Source organism: Bombina bombina, chromosome 6, assembly GCF_027579735.1.
Source record: "Bombina bombina isolate aBomBom1 chromosome 6, aBomBom1.pri, whole genome shotgun sequence".
NCBI lineage: Eukaryota > Metazoa > Chordata > Amphibia > Anura > Bombinatoridae > Bombina > Bombina bombina.
This window is the reverse complement of record NC_069504.1, coordinates 463,032,157-463,052,112: the sequence shown is the minus strand read 5'-3', so window position 1 is coordinate 463,052,112 and position 19,956 is coordinate 463,032,157.

Below are 19,956 nucleotides of genomic sequence, written 5' to 3'. Positions count from 1 at the left end.
TAGAACCATGTTCATCACCAAGTATTCTACAGAGTATGATGAGGTGTGTTCCATTCTCAAAAAATATTTTCCTATATTGTATGGGGCACAAAGCCCTAAAGGAAGTGGTAACTAAGGGTTTCAAATGCATTTATTCCAAAAATATGACTTTGGGGCAACATATTATCTCCTTCCCTATTACCCCCTACAAAGAAGCCTTCCTCCCTCTGTGCTTGGTATCCAAGGAACATTCAAATGTGGTGACGGGAGGTGCCAAGCCTTGTGATTATTTGGTAGAAGGTAAGGAATTTTATTCCTGTACCACAAACAAATTTTTAAAACCAACGGCTTATAAAATGTTTCAACACCTTATACTATATACCTAATTGAGTGTACACAACATCACCAACAGTATGTTGGTAAAACTAGTCGAGATGTACGTACCCGAATACGGGAACACTTGGGTTACATTTAAAACGAAGAGTACAGTTCAGCACCTCATCCAGACACTTCATTGAAACACATGCTTGTTTAGTCAATACCTTCAAATGGAGGGCCTATCGAAGTAATAAAAAAAACCGTTTAAGAGGGGGAGACCAAGGATACACTCTTAGCCAGACGTGAAACCTTCTGGATTTTTTAAATTAAGGACTAGAGTTCCTGATGGAATATAACTCAGAGTTCGATCTGATTAATCATTGGCAATAAGCCAATATGAACGGGCTATAATTTTATCTGCCCACTGAGCTGTGCCCTTGGTCTATCACAATATACGTGATTACTTATTTTACTATCCATTATCACTTTATGTGATTATTTATCCTTATTTGTACTGTAGTAGTGGCAACACTTGCCACCTTCCAGCCAACCGTTTACCCTTTACACGTTTTTGGCCGACTCCGGGCCGATATCCCAATATGCAATCACATAACTTTATGTGCTTGCAGAGGTGACGACGCCAGTACTGTACAGTTAACTATATACTGTTCACATGTTAGGTAGCACATGTGCATTATCACCCCCTCTCTGGAGCTTTCAGTCCCTATTAACACATATAATATCTTTTTTAATTTTTCCAAGTCATAAACATATGTAATACTCTGCACATCATATAATAGGGGTTTATTTCGACTCTGACAATCTATATATACATTTTATAGATTGTGTACTTTAAGAATTTACATCACCTTAAATATTACCATTGATATTTTCTATAATGACTATAGGTTTGGTGTTAGTAGATACCTATTTGGGCCATAATGGATCGGAGCTTCTCAGTTACTGACCTATTGTTAGCTATAGGACAAGTGGTATACTTTTACACCTCACATCAATATATATGCCTTTAGCTTATTAGTTTATTATCATTGTACTACCTCAGTGTTCAGTACCCTTATATATATATATATAAGGTATGAACTTCACCTGAAAGAATAAATCGTATTAGGATACCCTTAGATATTAGAACTATAGAGCTTAATATGCCTTAAATCGAACTACATGTTTTTCATCAGTTCTGCTATAATTAAATACTATGATCACGCTGTTATTCTGAGGTGTCCTAATCTACGAATAGGTTAAATCTAATAGGCTTCTTTCAGACAATTGTGTTATTTTGGTAGATTTTTAGGGGCTTCTTTCAGTCAATCGAGATCTATGTATTATATTACATCATAGATATGAGTATGAGTATATATCACTTTTGCCCTTGAATTATATGCGATATGAGAAATACTTTCTCTAAAACATTTTTCCCTTGATATATAGAGGGATTACATCTATTTATGTAGTAATATATTCAATAATATGGTATATATACAATAATACTAAAACAATCTTAAATATATGTTTAGATATAGGATGTAAGAATTATTTAGATATTATTACAACCTCTTTCCTTTCTGTAAATATTATCTGTCACTTCCTAGAACATACTGGGGTAAAATAGTTTTCATTAAAAAATCCCAAGTTTCAGTTTACATAGTTATCTAGCTCCCACTACCCCTTTTCAGCACTCATGGATTTAATATTGTTTCAGCAAACAACGCCCTCTAACTAACCAATTAGAGAATAGTAAAGTATTTCTAAACCAATACAATTTTAAGATGTACAGGTTTTACGATTACGGCCGAGATAGCCGAAACTAGTCAGACCCTTTCATCCCTGTTCTATGTTTCCTGCTGCTGCTCGGAATTTTATCACATGTACTTTAAATAAATAAAGATGAACTCTTTTTACCGGATGAAGCTGCGCCCCTTTTCTTTCTTACTATTTAATAGCTATTGTACCTGGTTAAAATAATTACAAAGTTGCCTGTAAAATAAATATAAATCCTAAAATAGCTATAATATAATTATAATTTATATTGTAGCTATATTAGGATTTATTTTACAGGTAAGTATTTAGCTTTAAATAGGAATAAGTTATTTAATAAGAGTTAATTTATTTCGTTAGATTTAAATTATATTTAACTTAGGGGGGTGTTAGTGTTAGGGTTAGACTTAGCTTTAGGGGTTAATCAATTTATTAGAATAGCGGTGAGCTCCGGTCGTCAGATTAGGGGTTAATAATTGAAGTTAGGTGTTGGCGATGTTAGGGAGGGCAGATTAGGGGTTAATACTATTTATGATAGGGTTAGTGAGGCGGGTTAGGGGTTAATAACTTTATTATAGTAGCGCTCAGGTCCGCTCGGCAGATTAGGGGTTAATAAGTGTAGGCAGGTGTCGGCGACGTTGAGGGGGGCAGATTAGGGGTTAATAAATATAATATATGGGGTCGGCTGTGTTAGGGGTTAGCAGATTAGGGGTACATAGGGATAACGTAGAGTGGCGGCGCTTTGCGGTCGGAAGATTAGGGGTTAATTTATTTTAAGTAGCTGGCGGCGACGTTGTGGGGGGCAGGTTAGGGGTTAATAAATGTAATACAGGGGTCGGCCGGGGTTAGGGGCAGCAGATTAGGGGTACATAAGTATACGTAGGGGTGGCGGTCGGCAGATTAGGGGTTAAAATTTTAATCGAGTGGCGGACGGCGGTGTGGGGGGACCTCGTTTAGGGGTCATAGGTAGTTTATGGTTGTTAGTGTACTTTAGGGTACAGTAGTTAAGAGCTTATGAACCCGGCGTTAGCCAGAAAGCTCTTAACTCCTGCTATTTTCAGGCGGCTGGAATCTTGTCGTTTAGAGCTCTAATGCTCACTTCAGATAAACGACTCTAAATACCAGCGTTAGAAAGATCCATTGAAAAGATAGGCTACGCAAATTGCGTAGGGGGAATCTGCGGTATGGAAAAGTCGCGGCTGAAAAGTGAGCGTTAGTCCCTTTAATCAATGACTCCAAATCCCAGCGGGCGGCCAAAACCAGCGTTAGGAGCCTCTAACGCTGGTTTTGACGTGCTACCGCCCGAACTCCAAATCTATGCCTATATATGATGTTTTATTTTGTAAAATATATATCTATATCGAATAATAGCAAATGAGCACACACTGGTTCAAGATGATAACAGCTTGGCAAAGTAACCTGTTGTTAAGGGTATTTCATACATTGATAACAGGTAACGCTGTATTAATTCTGTAGAGAGATGGTCCTACTCCAGCTACACGTAACAATGTGGTTAATGCTGGAAGACACTTTGTGCAATAGTAACACTGTAATCACATCAATGTAACAAGCTCACTTGGGTAAGCACAACTCGTGACAGCAAACCAGCAAGTAGAAAATTGGCTCATACCTTGTTCATTGAAGCATATACCTGACAAACATACGAGGGGTAACAAGTGGCTAGTCTCACCATACTGTTTTGCCACTGTGTACGGATACCAAGCTCCACTGGATGTGCGGAAAGATGCATGCGATGCCTCACTCGGTTATGTGACCCAATGGGCTGACGCTGCCTCGTAGTTCCTCTTATCAGCACTGTAGCGGATTGCAACTCCCAACAGGTAGTTGCAAAGCCAAAACAAAAATTACGCAATCCGATGCACGGTGGAAAAATTCAAAGTTTATTGTGCAAAAGTGGAAAATCATATATCTATATCGGCTGATGATGAATTGCAGCATATAGTTATAACAGGGCTGCAGGTTCTCTTATCAGAAGGATGTTACAACTGGGTAATATTTTTATCCTCTAGGGAATTGCCCTCTCAAAAAGCTACTATAGCTCATGGCTAGAAACAAGGGGTGTGTAGAGATGTGGAATGGTTCATGCATTCCATGTAGTTTCATTAACAGAAGTCATACTTTTGAGTCCAACAGGCAGACGATATAATGTTGAATCTTGTGTCATTGTAGTAGAAACACCAAAAATCTGGTGTATCTGATCTGGTGTACCCTGCTGTAATAAGCAGTATGTAGGGTGTACCTCCCGGGAGGTAAGAGAATTCGACACGCACCTCTCTGATATCAAAAAGATCAGAGCAACGTTCAGAACTAGCTAAACATTTTATAACTGAACAGTGTTCTAATTCCACATTTAGATGGATGGTGATGTGGAGGAGATGTTACCAAAATTGCTCTTTAAAGGGAAGCATTTTGGATTTTCACCCTAGAAATATGAGTCCCCAAAGTTACAATTCAGTATATGACATCATAAACTTTTGAGGAATGATTCCCAATTTATTAATCATACATTAAGACTGTTTGATTATATAATCTACACAAGATAGTTGTCATGGAGGTAAACAACTTTACAAGACAAAATGTGAAATGTAACACTATTGTGATTTGGTAAACACTAGCCTTCAAAGTGAAACCAAGTAGTCTAGTGTAAAGTTGTTATAAAGTATAGTTTTCAGGATATACTGAATACTTAAATATATACCCCAGGTGTCACGTTAGACCCTTATTGAGGGGAGAAGCGACATGTTAGACATTAGTTTAGAAAATATGCGGAAAATAGAATCTCTATTTGTAATCCTCAGTGATCTCTGTAGAAAATCCTTAAGTAAGGTAAACACAAATTTCAGAGTTGTAATCCACAATGAAAGGTTAGAAGTAGTTATTCATCAAATAACATATAGACAAGTCACACTTGGTATGAATTCTTAATATTCTGCTGAGGATAATACACAATTGGAAAACACAGCCTCAATCTTGAAGCAGATCACAAATCAGGCTAATGCAAAGTATGTGCACAGTATGTGTTGAATAGTAATCCCCAGTTAGCATGAGAAGCGGTAGATATACAGGCAGGAGAAACACAAAACAGTAGTTGTGGAAGGTTAGAAAATGTTACTCACAAAGTTTGTTGTCCGAACCTGCTGCCTGTTCTGACTCCTTGTGCGCGCACAATTTGGTCCCAATCACTTCCTGTTAGTGTTGCAAGAAAACAGATCCCTGCTTGTAGAAAAAAAGGAAACAGCTTCTCTGTAGTTGTTAAGATGCCAAGACACTACAGGCTAGGAATTAGCAAGAAGTTAGAGGTCTGCAGATTCCAATGCTGACAGGAGTGTTGTCCTCTTGTTAAAGAAATGACTTTGTTAAACAATGAATCCTGAGGAGGAAATTGAAGTTAGGTATCTGTGAAAATCTCAGAGAGTAAGGCTCAGAGTTACTCTAGAAAGAGAAACAAAATACTAAGCAATGCTAGTTAGGAGAGCAGGTGTTAAAATAGGTGATGAATCACTGTGATTGGTGAAACCAACTTAAAGGTAGCAGTAACAGTCAAAACCCCTGACATGATCCCCCCGTCAAGCAATGCTGATCCTCAGCTTAAGGTCTAGGAGAATCCGGGAATTTCTGATGGAACTGGGAGACCAATTTAGGAGCATAGATATTAGTAGAAGGTTCCCACGTATCATCATCCTTGGTGAAGTCTTCTTCCAATCTAACCAAGTATTGCAATACTCCTTTGGAAATCCTAGAGTCAATAATCTGATCAACCTCATATACATCTGTATCTTTGTAATTCAAGAGACGAAGGTGTGTGAAGAAGCTTGAACTCTGGTTGGGTTATAAGGATTGAGGATGAGATACATGAAATGTAGCATGTATTTTCATGGAAGAGGGTAGGTCTAAAGTAACGGCGTTAGGATTGACTACTTTGAGAATTTTGAAAGGTCCCACACAAAACTTTTGTGTTAGATTCCTACTTGGCACTTGTATTCGTAGGTTCTTGGTTGATAACCATACTGGTCTCCCGATTTTATACTTAGGAGGATCTCTATGTCTTAAGTTCGTAGTGATATTTCTGTGAGTTTTGAGCCTTAATAATGTTCTCTTTTATAAAATTGAAGTTGTCCTGTAAAGAATTATTCAACTCATCAACCCAAAAGGTGAATCAGAAGGGGTTGATGAGATGGAAGTGAAAGTGGGGTGGTATCCGTAATTTGCATAGAAGGTGTAAGATTGGTTGAAGAATTAGTAAGGTTGTTATATGCCAAATTCTGCGAAAGAGAGATATGAAATCCAATTATGTTGTTGATAAGCACAAAAACATCGTAGGTATTCGTCCAACCATTGGTTTATTCTCTCCACTTGTCCATTTGATTGAGGATGGAATGAAGTAGTGAATTGGTGTTTTGATATTAAGGGCTTTGCATAAAATTTCCAAAACCTTGAAGTAAATTGAGATCCCCTGTCAGAAATCACAGGACTTGGTACTCATGTAACTTGAGGATTTGATCCATAAAAAGTCTGGCTGTTTCAGGTGCAGTGGGTATTTATGAAATGTGTAGAAAGTGAGCAATTTTGAAAAACTATCAACAACCACCATTATAGTGGTATGATTTTTAGAGGGAGGTAAATCCACTATGAAGTCTATGCCAATTTGTTTCCATGGTCTATCAGAAATCAGGTAGGGGCATAAGTAGTCCATATGGGCTCTTTTTCTCTTGTTTTGCAAGTTTGACATATAAGGCAGGTTTTTATGTAGTCAGAAATTGACTCTTTTCATGTCTGGCCACCAATACGCTCTGCTGATCAACTCTAATGTACGTCTCTCTCCTGGATGACCTGCAAGAGGTTAATCATGCTGCTCTTGTAGAAATTTGATGTCTTAAAGGTTCAGGTAAGAATATTCTGTCTTTGTAGTAATATATTCCATTCCGGTTAATTAGCTGAACCTTAGAGTTAGGTTAGTGGCATATGTGAGAGCTTTTGTATGTCTGTTAAAATGTCAGAAGTTAAACCAATGAATCGTTCAGCTCGGAATAATATTTGTATAACTGGTACTTTGAGATGGTGGACTCGATTGGCGAGAGAGGGCATCAGCCTTACCATTTTTACAAGCCGGGCGAATAGATTATCTGGAAATCAAATCTTGCAAAATACAGACTCATCTAACCTGTCTGGATGAGAGAGTCTTATTATTTTGGAGATACTGAAGGTTTTTTGTGGTCAGTATAAATCAAAAAAGGTTTTCTTAGCCCCTTCATAGGAGGTGTCGCCAGAATTCTAATGATCTTCGGATTGCTAACAATTCTTTATCACGATTGCGTAGTTTTTCTCAGCTGAACTCATGGATCTTAGAAAAGAAAGAAATGGGATGCATCGGTTCATGAGGTGCCTTCTGTTGGGACAAGACTGCACCTATAGCATAGTCCTGAAGAGTCCACCTCCAGAATATACTGAAGGTTAGGATTAGGTAGATGTAAGATGGGAGCCTTTGGTGAACAATGTTTTCAGGTGTTCAAAGACAGCGGTTATGTTGTTGTTCCCAAAGAAATGGGTGTGTAGTACCAAGTAAGTTGAGTCAATGGTTTAACAATTCTAGAAAAATTCCTTATGAATTTTCTATAATAATTAGCAAAACCTAGAAACCTTTGTAGGGATTTGCGGTCATGAGGTTGTGGCCAATTTTTTACTGCTTTCAACCTTTTCAGACTGCATCTGTACGCCTTCTGAGGAGATGGTATACCCCCAAAAAGGAAATAGTAGATTGTGGAGACGAACATTTCTCGAGCTTGGCATATAACTTATGTACCTTTAAAACGGGCCAGCACCCAGCGTACGTGTTTTATGTGGTCAGAAATATTCTGAGAGTAGATCAGGATGTCGTCTAAATAGACAACTAAACAAACATCTAAGAGATCGTGAAATATATCATTTATAAAGTGCTGGAAAGTTGCGGGGGCATTACAAAGGCCGAATGGCATCACAAGATATTCAAAGAGCCCATACCTAGTTCTAAAGGCAGTGAGCCATTCGTCGCCTTCCCTTATACGAATAAGGTTGTAAGCCCCACGCAAGTCAAGTTTTGTGAACACTGTGGCATCAGTAAGTCGTTCGATCATTTCGGGAATTAAAGGGAGTGGATACCGATTTTTTACGGTCCGTTTATTGAGCTCCCTATAATCTATGATGGGACGAAGAGTGGAGTCTTTATTAGTCACAAAAAACATACCTGCAGCTGCAGGAGAGGTAGACGGTCGGATGAAACCTTTCTTTAGGTTGTCTTGCAGATATTCTTTTAAATGTTCTAGTTCAGGTTGGCTAAGGGGGTAAAGATGACCTACAGGTAGTGTTGCTCCTGGGATTAATTCAATTGGGCAGTCGTATACCCGGTGAGGTGGAAGTGTATCAGCTTCCACCTTACTAAACACTTCCTGGAAATCTAGATAGTGAGTCGGTATAGGAGGTACATCAGTGCTAGTGTGTAGTACTGCTGTTTGAGGAAAACAAGTATTTTTACAAAATGTTGATTGAAAGGTCAAAGTGAGTGATGACCAGTCTATATTAGGATTATGTAATTGTAGCCAGTATAGACCTAAAACAACTTGGAAATGTGGTGAAGGTATAACGTCAAAGGTAATATACTCAGTATGTCCCCCTTGAGTGGTCACTAATAAGGGAATTGTTTTGTGCGTGATAGGACCGTTTTCTAGTACGGAACCATCAATAACCTTGAGAGAGACAGGGTGTTTTTTTTCAACAGTGGGTATTTTATTAATTTGTACAGTGGTGTTGTCAATGAAATTGCCAAAAGCTCCAGAATCCACTATGGCATTGATTGGCAGACGTCTAAGGTCCCACTGTAACAAGAGAGATAAATTGCAATAAGAAGGTAGTTCATCAAGTCTTGTTACATTATTTACAATATTAAACTTACTCTTTTTGTTTTTAAGTAGAATGGGACAGACTGTGACCATGTGACTTGGGTTTGCACAATACATGCATAAGTGGTTGTTCCTTCTTCTCATTCGTTCTTCGGCAGTGAGTGGTCCCCTAATTACCCCGATATCCATAGGGGTGACGGGGTCATTAGTTGTAGGTCTTGAGTGTGTAGTGCTGGACGATGGGACCTTAGAAGCAGGTTCAGTGTAGGTGCGTTCTGCCTTACGTTCTCTTAGCCTACGATCAATCTGAGTTGCTACTTTCATGAGAGCATCCAGAGTACTTGGCATCTCTATCCTTGCTAGTTCGTCTTTAACGGAATCAGAGAGGCCGAGCCTAAACTGATTGCGGAGTGAAACCAAACTCCAGGCTGAATCGGAAGCATATAATTTAAATTCTGTGATGTAATCCTCCACAGATTTTTTTCCTTGTTTAAGGTTTCTCATTTTTTGTTCTGCTGTGAGTTGGATATCTGTATCACTGTATAACTCATCCATAGCAGAGAAAAACCCAGAGAAAGAATTTATTAGAGGGTCATTGGTTTCACATAGGTGGTCAGCCCATACCCTAGGTTCTGACCTGAGAAAAGATATTGTAGAGAGTACCCTTACCCTGTCTGTTGGGTAGGTGTGAGGTTTTAAGTTAAATAGGAGGTGGCAAGCATTTTTAAATTGTCTGTAAGACCGCCTGTCTCCAGAAAAGGAGTCAGGTAAACTAACTTGTGGTTCAATAGTTGAGGTGTGCGGGTCTTTCAGATCCTTTATCATTTCTCTAAGAACCTGTGTTTCTAGTTGTAGGTCTAATATTGCTTGCCCCATTTTATCCACCTTTTGGTTTAGGTTAAATACAAACTGGGGTATTTCAGCAGGATCCATACTTGTGACGTAACTTTTTTAGGCTTAGTATTATGTCATGGTAGGTAACAACTTTACAAGGACAAAAATGTGAAATGTAACACTATTGTGATTTGGTAACACTAGCTTCCAAAGTGAAACCAAGTAGTATAGTGTAAAAGTTGTTTATAAAGTATAGTTTTCAGGATATATCGGAATATACTTAATTATATACCCAGGTGTCACGTTAGACCCTTATTGAGGGAGAAGCGACATGTTAGACATTAGTTAGAAATATGCGAAAATAGAATCTCTATTTGTAATCCTCAGTGATCTCTGTAGAAAATCCTTAAGTAAGGTAAACACAAATTCAGAGTTGTAATCCACAATGAAAGGTTAGAAGTAGTTATTTCATCAAATAACATATAGACAGTCACACTTGGTATGAATCTTAATATTCTGCTGAGGATAATACACAATTGGAAAACACAGCCTCAATCTGAAGCAGATACAAATCAGGCTAATGCAAAGTATGTGCACAGTATCGTGTTGAACTAGTAATCCAGTTAGCATGAGAAGCGGTAGATATACAGGCAGAGAAACACAAAACAGTAGTTGTGGAAGGTTAGAAATTGTACTCACAAAGTTTGTTGGTCCGAACCTGCTGCCTGTTCTGACTCCTTGTGCGCGCACACATTTGGTCCCAATCACTTCCTGTTAGTGTTGCAAGAAACAGATCCCATGCTTGTAGAAAAAAGGAAACAGCTTCTCTTGTAGTTGTTAAGATGCCAAGACAACTACAGGCTAGGAATTAGCAAGAAGTTAGAGGTCTGCAGATTCCAATGCTGACAGGAGTGTTGTCCTCTTGTTAAAGAAATGACTTAAACAATGAATCCTGAGGAGGAAAATTGAAGTTAGGTATCTGTGAAAATCTCAGAGAGTAAGGCTCAGAGTTACTCTAGAAAGAGAAACAAAATACTAAGCAATGCTAGTATAGGAGAGCAGGTGTAAAAATAGGTGATGAATCACTTGTGATTGGTGAACCAACTTAAAGGGTGCAGTACAGTCAAAACCCTGACAATATATTTAGGGCTTATTTTTGCTTATCATAAGGTTATGATTTCTATCAACAGAGGTAATTACTAGAACTCTTGTGTACATATAAATATGCCCACCGGGTTTCTGCTTTTACCACTAATATAAATTATGCAGATCAGTCAGTATATTTAAGTACATGTATCAGGTTATGATTATTATGTTATGGAAATGTAGTTATTTATCAACATCATATGGTATTTGTATATTTTCTGTAGAAAATATAGGAAGATAAGTAAACAGGATACTTTAGATTTGTTTGTATTTATGTCACATGATAGGGTATTAACCAATGGTTTAAATTTCAGTGATGTTTTTATATGGTTACGTCTATGATTAAGGCTATGAGCGGAAACCTGTCAGATGCTTCATAGTCACTGCTGTTTTAACTTTTGTAACAATAAAATCTTGTTTTAAGTGGAGTCTGTGCCAGAATCTTCAGCTTACTTCGTTGCATTATTCCATCCGCCATCTGAACGCTCGTGTCTCTCAGACACGCATCACTGAACATCACATTGGCACGCCAACATACCTAACGTGATGATGTCACGTAAGTTCCGACGTTGTCATAGCAACGTCCATAAACAATACAGTGAGGCGCGTAACCTAACTGCAGGCAACTGATGGATGGATACATACAGACATAGTGCGCACGGCGCACAAGGCCCTCAGTAATAGGTAAGGATGTAGTCAAGGCAACAAACGTAACACAACACCGCAAATTATCAAACATATGAATACACCAGACAGTAACAGCGGTACTATGTAAAATATGTGTCAAACGTTAAGTAAACACCCCGGGGATTATTGGGATATACCCTATTTGATCGCTCACAAGATCACAATAATCAGAAATGAAATGTCCAATAAACATCAGCTTGCCCCAAACCTGAGTGACAAACTACTGTATGAACATATAAACGAAACATCAAAAAGAACATAATTAGATATGCAGTGCACATAAATGCATAACAGATTAGAAGCTCATATTCACTAATAAGTGAAACTACATAACATAAGCAGTGTTGCATAATCAGTACAATTACACAATAGGATGATATTAATCAAATAAATTATATGGCATCACACCTCAATGAGGTATGTTAGAAACTTTAGTAAATAGCAAGCACCCATCTGGATAGGAAGATATGTACAACAGGGTCATGGGAGTATTCAAAGATTACATGAGGACTTAATTAAAACGGGCTGAAGTCCAATGACATGTTGATCCACCTTCTTTCAAGTTGTAATAGTCCTCTTAGCCCCTATGCCACCTCTAGGCATAAAGGGCACATGGTCGATTAGCATAGATCTTATGCTTAAAATGGCATGTTTGTGATTTGAACAGTGGCGTGACCACTGGTTGGTCCGATTCACCCTTTGTTAGGGCCTCCAGTATGGCACACCTGTGGTTTGCCATTCTCTCCCGGAAGGTGGTTATCGTTTATACTCGCTACATAGATGACGTCTTCATGGTATGGAGGGGCAGCGAGGTGATGTTGCGTGAGAGGTGTGTCACATTTTAATTCCATGGCGAATCCTATTCGGTTCAAACTCGAATTTCATCTAAATAATATACATTTTTTAGACTTGAGTGTTTTTAAAGGTTGATGCCTGTGGGGAAGTGCAGTTTGGTACATCGTTGTATACGAAACCTACGGACTGTAATTCATTACTTGATGCAAGAAGTTTTCAGCCCAGGCACCAAAAGAAAGGTGTTCTCACCTCTCGGCTCACTCGTTGTCATTAGAAAACAATAGCAAGATACCCATTATGCAAATTCAAATGAAGGAAATGGGAGAAAAATTGACAAAAAGAGGCTATGCGATGGAGGATTTACGTGGCATCCAGGAGAGACTAGCTCAACACAGATGTCACTGTGGATACCAAACACTGTGGTTAAGAACACCCGTGGACAATTGAATATGGTCACAACATTTTCACCTAAATGTGAACGGCTGACAGAAGCGGTTACCGGAGACACTGGCCGGTGGTTGAGACTCAGCCCACACCCCCATTTCAGAGAATGACAGCTCCTAGGATGGTATATTGCAGGGCAAATAACCTGAGAGATGTATGGTCAAATCTGATCCCATTAAACAACTACAGAAAGGAGACATGGATAAGTCGGCAAAAATGGGTTGCTTCCCGTGCGGCAGCTGCACTACTTGCAATAGTTATGCTGAGGGGTTGACACATTCCAGCACCCGCACAATAACCACAGATTTCAAAAATTAACCACCCGACTGACATGCACAAGTACTTTTGTCATATACATTTTGATATGCCCATGCTCTAAGAGTCCTACGTCGGCAAAACGATAACCACCTTCCGGGAGAGAATGGCAAACCACAGGTGTAACAACACTGGAGGCCCTGACAAAGGGTGAATCGGACCAACCAGTGGCACGCCACTGTTCAAATCACAAACATGCCATTTCAAGCATAAGATCTATGCTAATTGACCATGTGCCCTTTATGCCTAGAGGTGGCAATAGGGCTAAGAGACTATTACAACTTGAAAGTAGGTGGATCTACAGGCTGGATACGCTGGCTCCAAGGGGTCTTAACATGTCATTGGACCTTCAGCCCGTTTTATTAAGTGCCTCATGTAATCTTGAATACTCCCATGACCCTGTTGTACATATCTTCCTTATCCAGATGGGTGCTTGCTATTTACTAAAGTTTCTAACATACCTTATTGGGGTGTGATGCCATATGATTTATTTAATTAATATCATCCTATTATCTAATTGTCTGATTATGCAAACACTGCTTATGTTATGTAGTTTCACTTATTAGTGATATGAGCTTCTAATCTGTTATGCCATTTATGTGCACTGCATATCTAATGATGTTCTTTTTGATGTTTTCTTTTATATGTTTCATACCGGTAGTTTGTCAACTCAGGTTTGGGCAAGCTTGATGTTTATTGGACATTTCATTTTGATTATTGTGATCCTGTGAGTGATCAAACAGGTATAGCCCAATAATCCTGCGTTGTACTTAACATTTGACACATATTTTACATAGTTACAGCTGTTAGGCGTCTGGAGTATTCATATGTTTGACAATTTGCATGTTGTGTTTATGTTTGTTGCCTTGACAACATTCTTACCTATTACTGTGCGCCTGTGTGCGCGTGCGCCACTATGTCTATATGTATCCATCAGTTGCCTGCAGTTAGGTACGCGCCTCACTGTATTGTTTATGGACGTTGCTATGACAACGTTGGGACTTACGTCATCAACGTTAGATATGTTGGCGTGCCAATGTGACGTCAGTGATGCGTGTCTGAGAGACACGAGCGGTCAGATGGAGGTAACTATACTTGTAATAAGGAGTGTGTTTTTAATTGTTTGTCATTAGTTTTAGGTGCTTGGGTGTACTTGTCTTTTTGATTTTTGACATTTGACAAAGGCACAGTAATGTGCCAAAACGTTATGTCTGGATTTTAAATATGAATTAATAAAATGATTTTTTTTTATAAAAAAAAAAGCCCACTGAGTGCCTGCATCTTTGGATTGTTTATATATACATATTTTAACATGTATATGTATGTATCTCTATGTTAAAGCCCTTTGCACACTTTTTTTTTTTTAACGCCTGAGACCTTGAGCCTTTATAACTTTTTAATGCAATTTTCTTTTAAATACTATTTTTAGATAGTGTAATTATGAGTGTGACTCTATTTTATAATGTAGTTTTGATGTATTTTGTGCAACTTTTTATTTGAGCGTAACAGTTACCAGAATTATGAGGTTGTGCTATCCTGACGTGCGTTAAATTCAATGGCTTGAGCGAACGCGTTTTACTTTCAACTTGTGAAACGCAGCCGCAATAAATCCATTGTTGCCTGTGCGTAACAGTTTTTCTGGCCTTTAGTGTGTTAAATCCTGTGCTGGTATATTTGGATTGCATGAACAAATTCTTTGAAATTTGCCAGTTTTGTGGGAAACATGAAAATTTTTAACTAATTTCAAACAATTAGTCAAAGCTACAACAACAACACCTACACCTATATATATTAAAGTTGACATGCAGCTAGATCCCCTTATATAATGAATATTTGGTGAGAAAACAAATCTGGTTGGTGAGATATAAGTGTTTAAAATTACGTATCTTTATATATTTCAGGCTTTCTCAGTAGAACAAAAAGCTGGAAGAACTAATGAAGTCGTACTTAGAAGCAGCATTTGACAAGAAAAGATTTGTGGAAATTATTGTTAGCCCATGTTGTGTTGGTGCGCTTCAGGCTGTTGGATAGTGCACCTTGGCAGCATGGTTAGCACAACTTCAGTTAGAGTGTGTAGCAATGTCATCCATCCACTCTATCCACATTGGCTGCTCTCTGGTGTTGCATCAAACTGATATTAGGATAATGTGCCTGCTCCTACACTATTTAAGGCAGCTAGTTGTTTCTATTAGCGTTCGTGTATAGGATCTTTCCTGGTTAGCTATTTATTTGCCTACAGTATTTGGATACTCATTACCGACCCTTTGCATACATTTTGACCTTGCTCTTGGACTGTGATTTGGATTTGTTATTGTCCGCTTGTTTTAGAGCTGGGTCTGGACTTAAACTATTCTTTAGATTCTAATTCAGTTGCGTTTCCTGCCCACATGGTACTGACTTTTGGCTTCCACCTTACTATGGCCTGCTTTCTCCCTCTATACTTATACAGACCTAAATACTAGTGATTTCGCGAACATATAAATTTGGGTTAGCAAACAGCGAACTGCGAACTTCCACAAATGTTTGCGAACGAGCAAACTGGGCAAACCGCCATAGACTTCAATAGGCAGGAAAATTTTAAAACCACAGGGACTCTTTCTGGCCACAATAGTAATGGAAAAGTTGTTTCAAGGGGACTAACACCTGGACTGTGGCATGCCGGAGGGGGATCCATGGCAAAAACTCCCATGGAAAATTACATAGTTGATGCAGAGTCTGGTTTTAATCCATAAAGGGCATAAATCATTCCTAAATTGTTTGGAATAACGTGCTTTTAAAACATCAGGTATGATGTTGTATCGATCAGGTAGTGTAAGGGTTACGCCCAGCTTCACAGTGACAGACCAAACTCCCGTTTAACGCACTGCAAACAACCGCAAACAGTAAAAATAAAAAAGAAACATTTTTATTTGCAAACTGGGTACTGGCAGACAGCTGCCAGTACCCAATATGGCCCCCAATAAGGCAGAGGGGGAGGGTTAGGAAGCTGTTTTTGGGGGGTATCAGGGAGTTTGGGGGCTAATTGTAACTTTTTTTTATTTGATCGCATTTGGCGGTGAAATGGTGACATGAAAATATACCAAGATGGGCCTAGATCAATACTTTGGGTTGTCTACTACACTACACTAAAGCTAAAATTACCCCAAAAAGCTCCCTACATGCTCCCTAATTAACCCCTTCACTGCTGGACATAAACACACGTGTGATGCGCGAGTGGCATTTTAGCGGCCTTCTAATTATCAAAAAGCAATGTCAAAGCCAATATATGTCTGCTATTTCTGAACAAAGGGGACCCCAGAGAAAAATGTACAACCATTTATGCCATAATTGCACAAGCTATTTGTAAATAATTTCAGTGGGAGTTTGGTCTGTCCACCGCTTCACAGTGACAGACCAAACTCCCCGTTTAACGCACTGCAAACAACCGCAAACAGTAAAATAAAAAATAAAACATTTTATTTGCAAACTGGGTACTGGCAGACAACTGCCAGTACCCAATATGGCCCCCAATAAGACAGAGGGGGAGGGTTAGGAAGCTGTTTTTGGGGGGGATCAGGGAGTTTGGGGGCTAAGGGGGGGATCCTACACAACAGCATATGTAAATATGCTAAAAAATATATATAACAAAAAAAGATACCTTTTATTTTAGTACTGGCAGACTTTCTGCCAGTACTTAAGATGGCGGGGACAATTGTGCGGTGGGGGAGGGAAGAGAGCTCTTTGGGAGGGATCAGGGGGTCTGATGTGTCAGGTGGGAAGCTGATCTCTAAACTAAAGCTAAAATTAACCCTGCAAGCTCCCCTACAAGCTACCTAATTAACCCCTTCACTGCTGGGCATAATTTCATGTGTTGTGCGCAGTTGCATTTAGTGCCTTTTAACTAACAAAAAGCAACGCCAAAGCCATATATGTCTGCTATTTCTGAACAAAGGGATCCCAGAGAAGCATTTACAACCATTTGTGCCATAATTGCACAAGCTGTTTGTAAATAATTTCAGTGAGAAACCTAAAGTTTGTGAAAAAGTTGACTATTTTTTTTAATTTGATCGCATTTGGCGGTGGAAATGGTGGCATGAAATATACCAAAATGGACCTAGATCAATACTTGGGGTTGTCTACTACACTACACTAAGCTAAAAATTAACCCTACAAGCTCCCTAATTAACCCCTGCACTGCTGAGCATAATACACGTGTGGTGCGCAGCTGCATTTAGCGGCCTTCTAATTACCATAAAGCAATGCCAAAGCCATATATGTCTGCTATTTCTGAAAAAAGGGGATCCCAGAGAAGCATTTACAACCATTTGTGCCATAATTGCACAAAATGTTTGTAAATGATTCCGTGAGAAACCTAAAATTTGGAAAAATTTAACTTTTTTTTTTATTTGATCGCATTTGGCGGTGAAATGGTGACATGAAATATACCAAGATAGGCCTAGATCAATACTTTGGGTTGTCTACTACACTACACTAAAGCTAAAATTACCCCAAAAAGCTCCCTACATGCTCCCTAATTAACCCCTTCACTGCTGGACATAACACACGTGTGTGATGCGCGAGTGGCATTTAGCGGCCTTCTAATTATCAAAAAGCAATGTCAAAGCCATATATGTCTGCTATTTCTGAACAAAGGGGACCCCAGAAAAAAATGTACAACCATTTATGCCATAATTGCACAAGCTATTTGTAAATAATTTCAGTGAGAAACCTAAAGTTTGTGAAAAAATCTGTGAAAAAGTGAACAATTTTTTTTTATTTGATCGCATTTGGTGGTGAAATTGTGGCATGAAATATACCAAAATGGGCCTAGATCAATACTTTGGGATGTCTTCTAAAAAAATATATACATGTCAATGGCTATTCAGGGATTCCTGACAGATATCAGTGTTCCAAATGTAACTAGCACTAATTTTGAAAAAAAAAATGGTTTGCAAATAGCAAAGTGCTACTTGTATTTATGGCCCTATAACGTGCAAAAAAAGCAAAGAAAATGTAAACATTGGATATTTCTAAACTCAGGACAAAATTTAGAAACTATTTAGCATGGGTGTTTTTGGTGGTTGTAGATGAGTAACAGATTTTGGGGGGTCAACGTTAGAAAAAGTGTGTTTTTTTCAATTTTTTACTCATATTTTATATTTAGAAATTCCATTTAATGGCGAGAAAAACGGTATATAATATGTGTGGGTACAGTAAACGAGTAAGAGGAAAATTACAGCTAAACACAAACACCGCAGAAATGTAAAAAATAGCCCTGGTCCCAAATGGACAGAAAATGGAAAAGTGCTGTGGTCATCTAAGGGGTTAATGTACACTACTGTTACACCAGATATGAGTTGCACTGGTGTGACACTGTGCCCTGGCAGGCAGGCACTGAAACGCACATGTGTGAAGGAAACTGACTGCTATTATTTCACAGTCAAAAAAGTGTTGTTTTTTTTAAATGTACACTACTGTTACACCAGATATGAGTGGTGGCACTGGGCAAGTGGGCACAGTATACGCTGTAAGCCTGACACACACGCTGGCAGGCAGGCAACTGCAATTAGATTACACAGGAAAAAAAAAAAAAGCAGACTGATGTTCTAGCCCTAAAAAAGGGCTTTTTGGGGTGCTGTCCTTACAGCAGAGATCAGATGAGCTCCTTCAGGACTGTAGTGGACACTGAATACACTAGCCTAGCTATCGATTTCCCTATTAAATCATCAGCAGCTACACTGTCCCTCCTCTCAATAAGAATGCAAATTCCGAATGAATCTAAAATGGATGCTGTCCAGGAGGTGGGAGGGTGTGGGAGGGAGGGTCTGCTGCTGATTGGCTGTAATGTGTCTGCTGACTGTGAAGTACAGGGTTAAAGTTTACTCAATGATGACGAATATTGGGCAGACCGAACATCGCATATGTTCGCCTGCTGCGGCGAACGCGAACAAGCTATGTTCGCCGGGAACTATTCGCCGGCAAACTATTCGCGACATCACTACTAAATACCTATTTGGTCAAGTCCTGAGTCTTACCCTCCTCGCTGGAGCAGTGTTTAGCTAGTCATTGCCCAAACTTAGAGACATTCTCAGACAGGCATTTAATTACCCTGTGACAATTAAAATCCCAGATATTGGTCTGTATTCTGCTGTAGCCTAGGGGGCAGTTATACCTATCCTGAAGATAATACTTTATTGCAATGATAAAAAATATTTTCCTGTCAAAATAATGAATGTTCCTGCAGAAAACAATCTTTTCAGAAGTATTTGGTTAAAACAAAGAAAGGTGTAATTTTGCTGATAAAAAGGGAGACATCATCTCCAATAAAGGACATTTATTTAACATAAGAGTTATGCATGAATACTTCATAACATATCAGGGAATTGTGGGCAAAAAAAAACTTGTATTAGAGCCAGAGTTTAAAGGGACATAAAACCCAATTTCTTTCTTTCATGATTTTGATAGAACATCAAATTTTAAACAACTTTCTAATTTACTTCTATATCATATTTTCTTTGTTTTCTTGTTATCCTTATTTGAAAAGCAGAAATGTTATCTCAAGAGTGTGCACGTGTCTGCAGCACTATATAGCAGCAGTTTTGCAACAATATTATACATTAGCAGGAGCACTAGATGGCAGCTCTATTTCCTGTCATGTAGGGATTCAGGCATGTGCACGCTACCTACCTAGGTATCCCTTTAACAAAGAATAACATGAGAATGAAATAAATGTGATAATACAAGTAAATTGTAACCTTTTTAAAAATTGTATTCTCTATCTGAATCATGA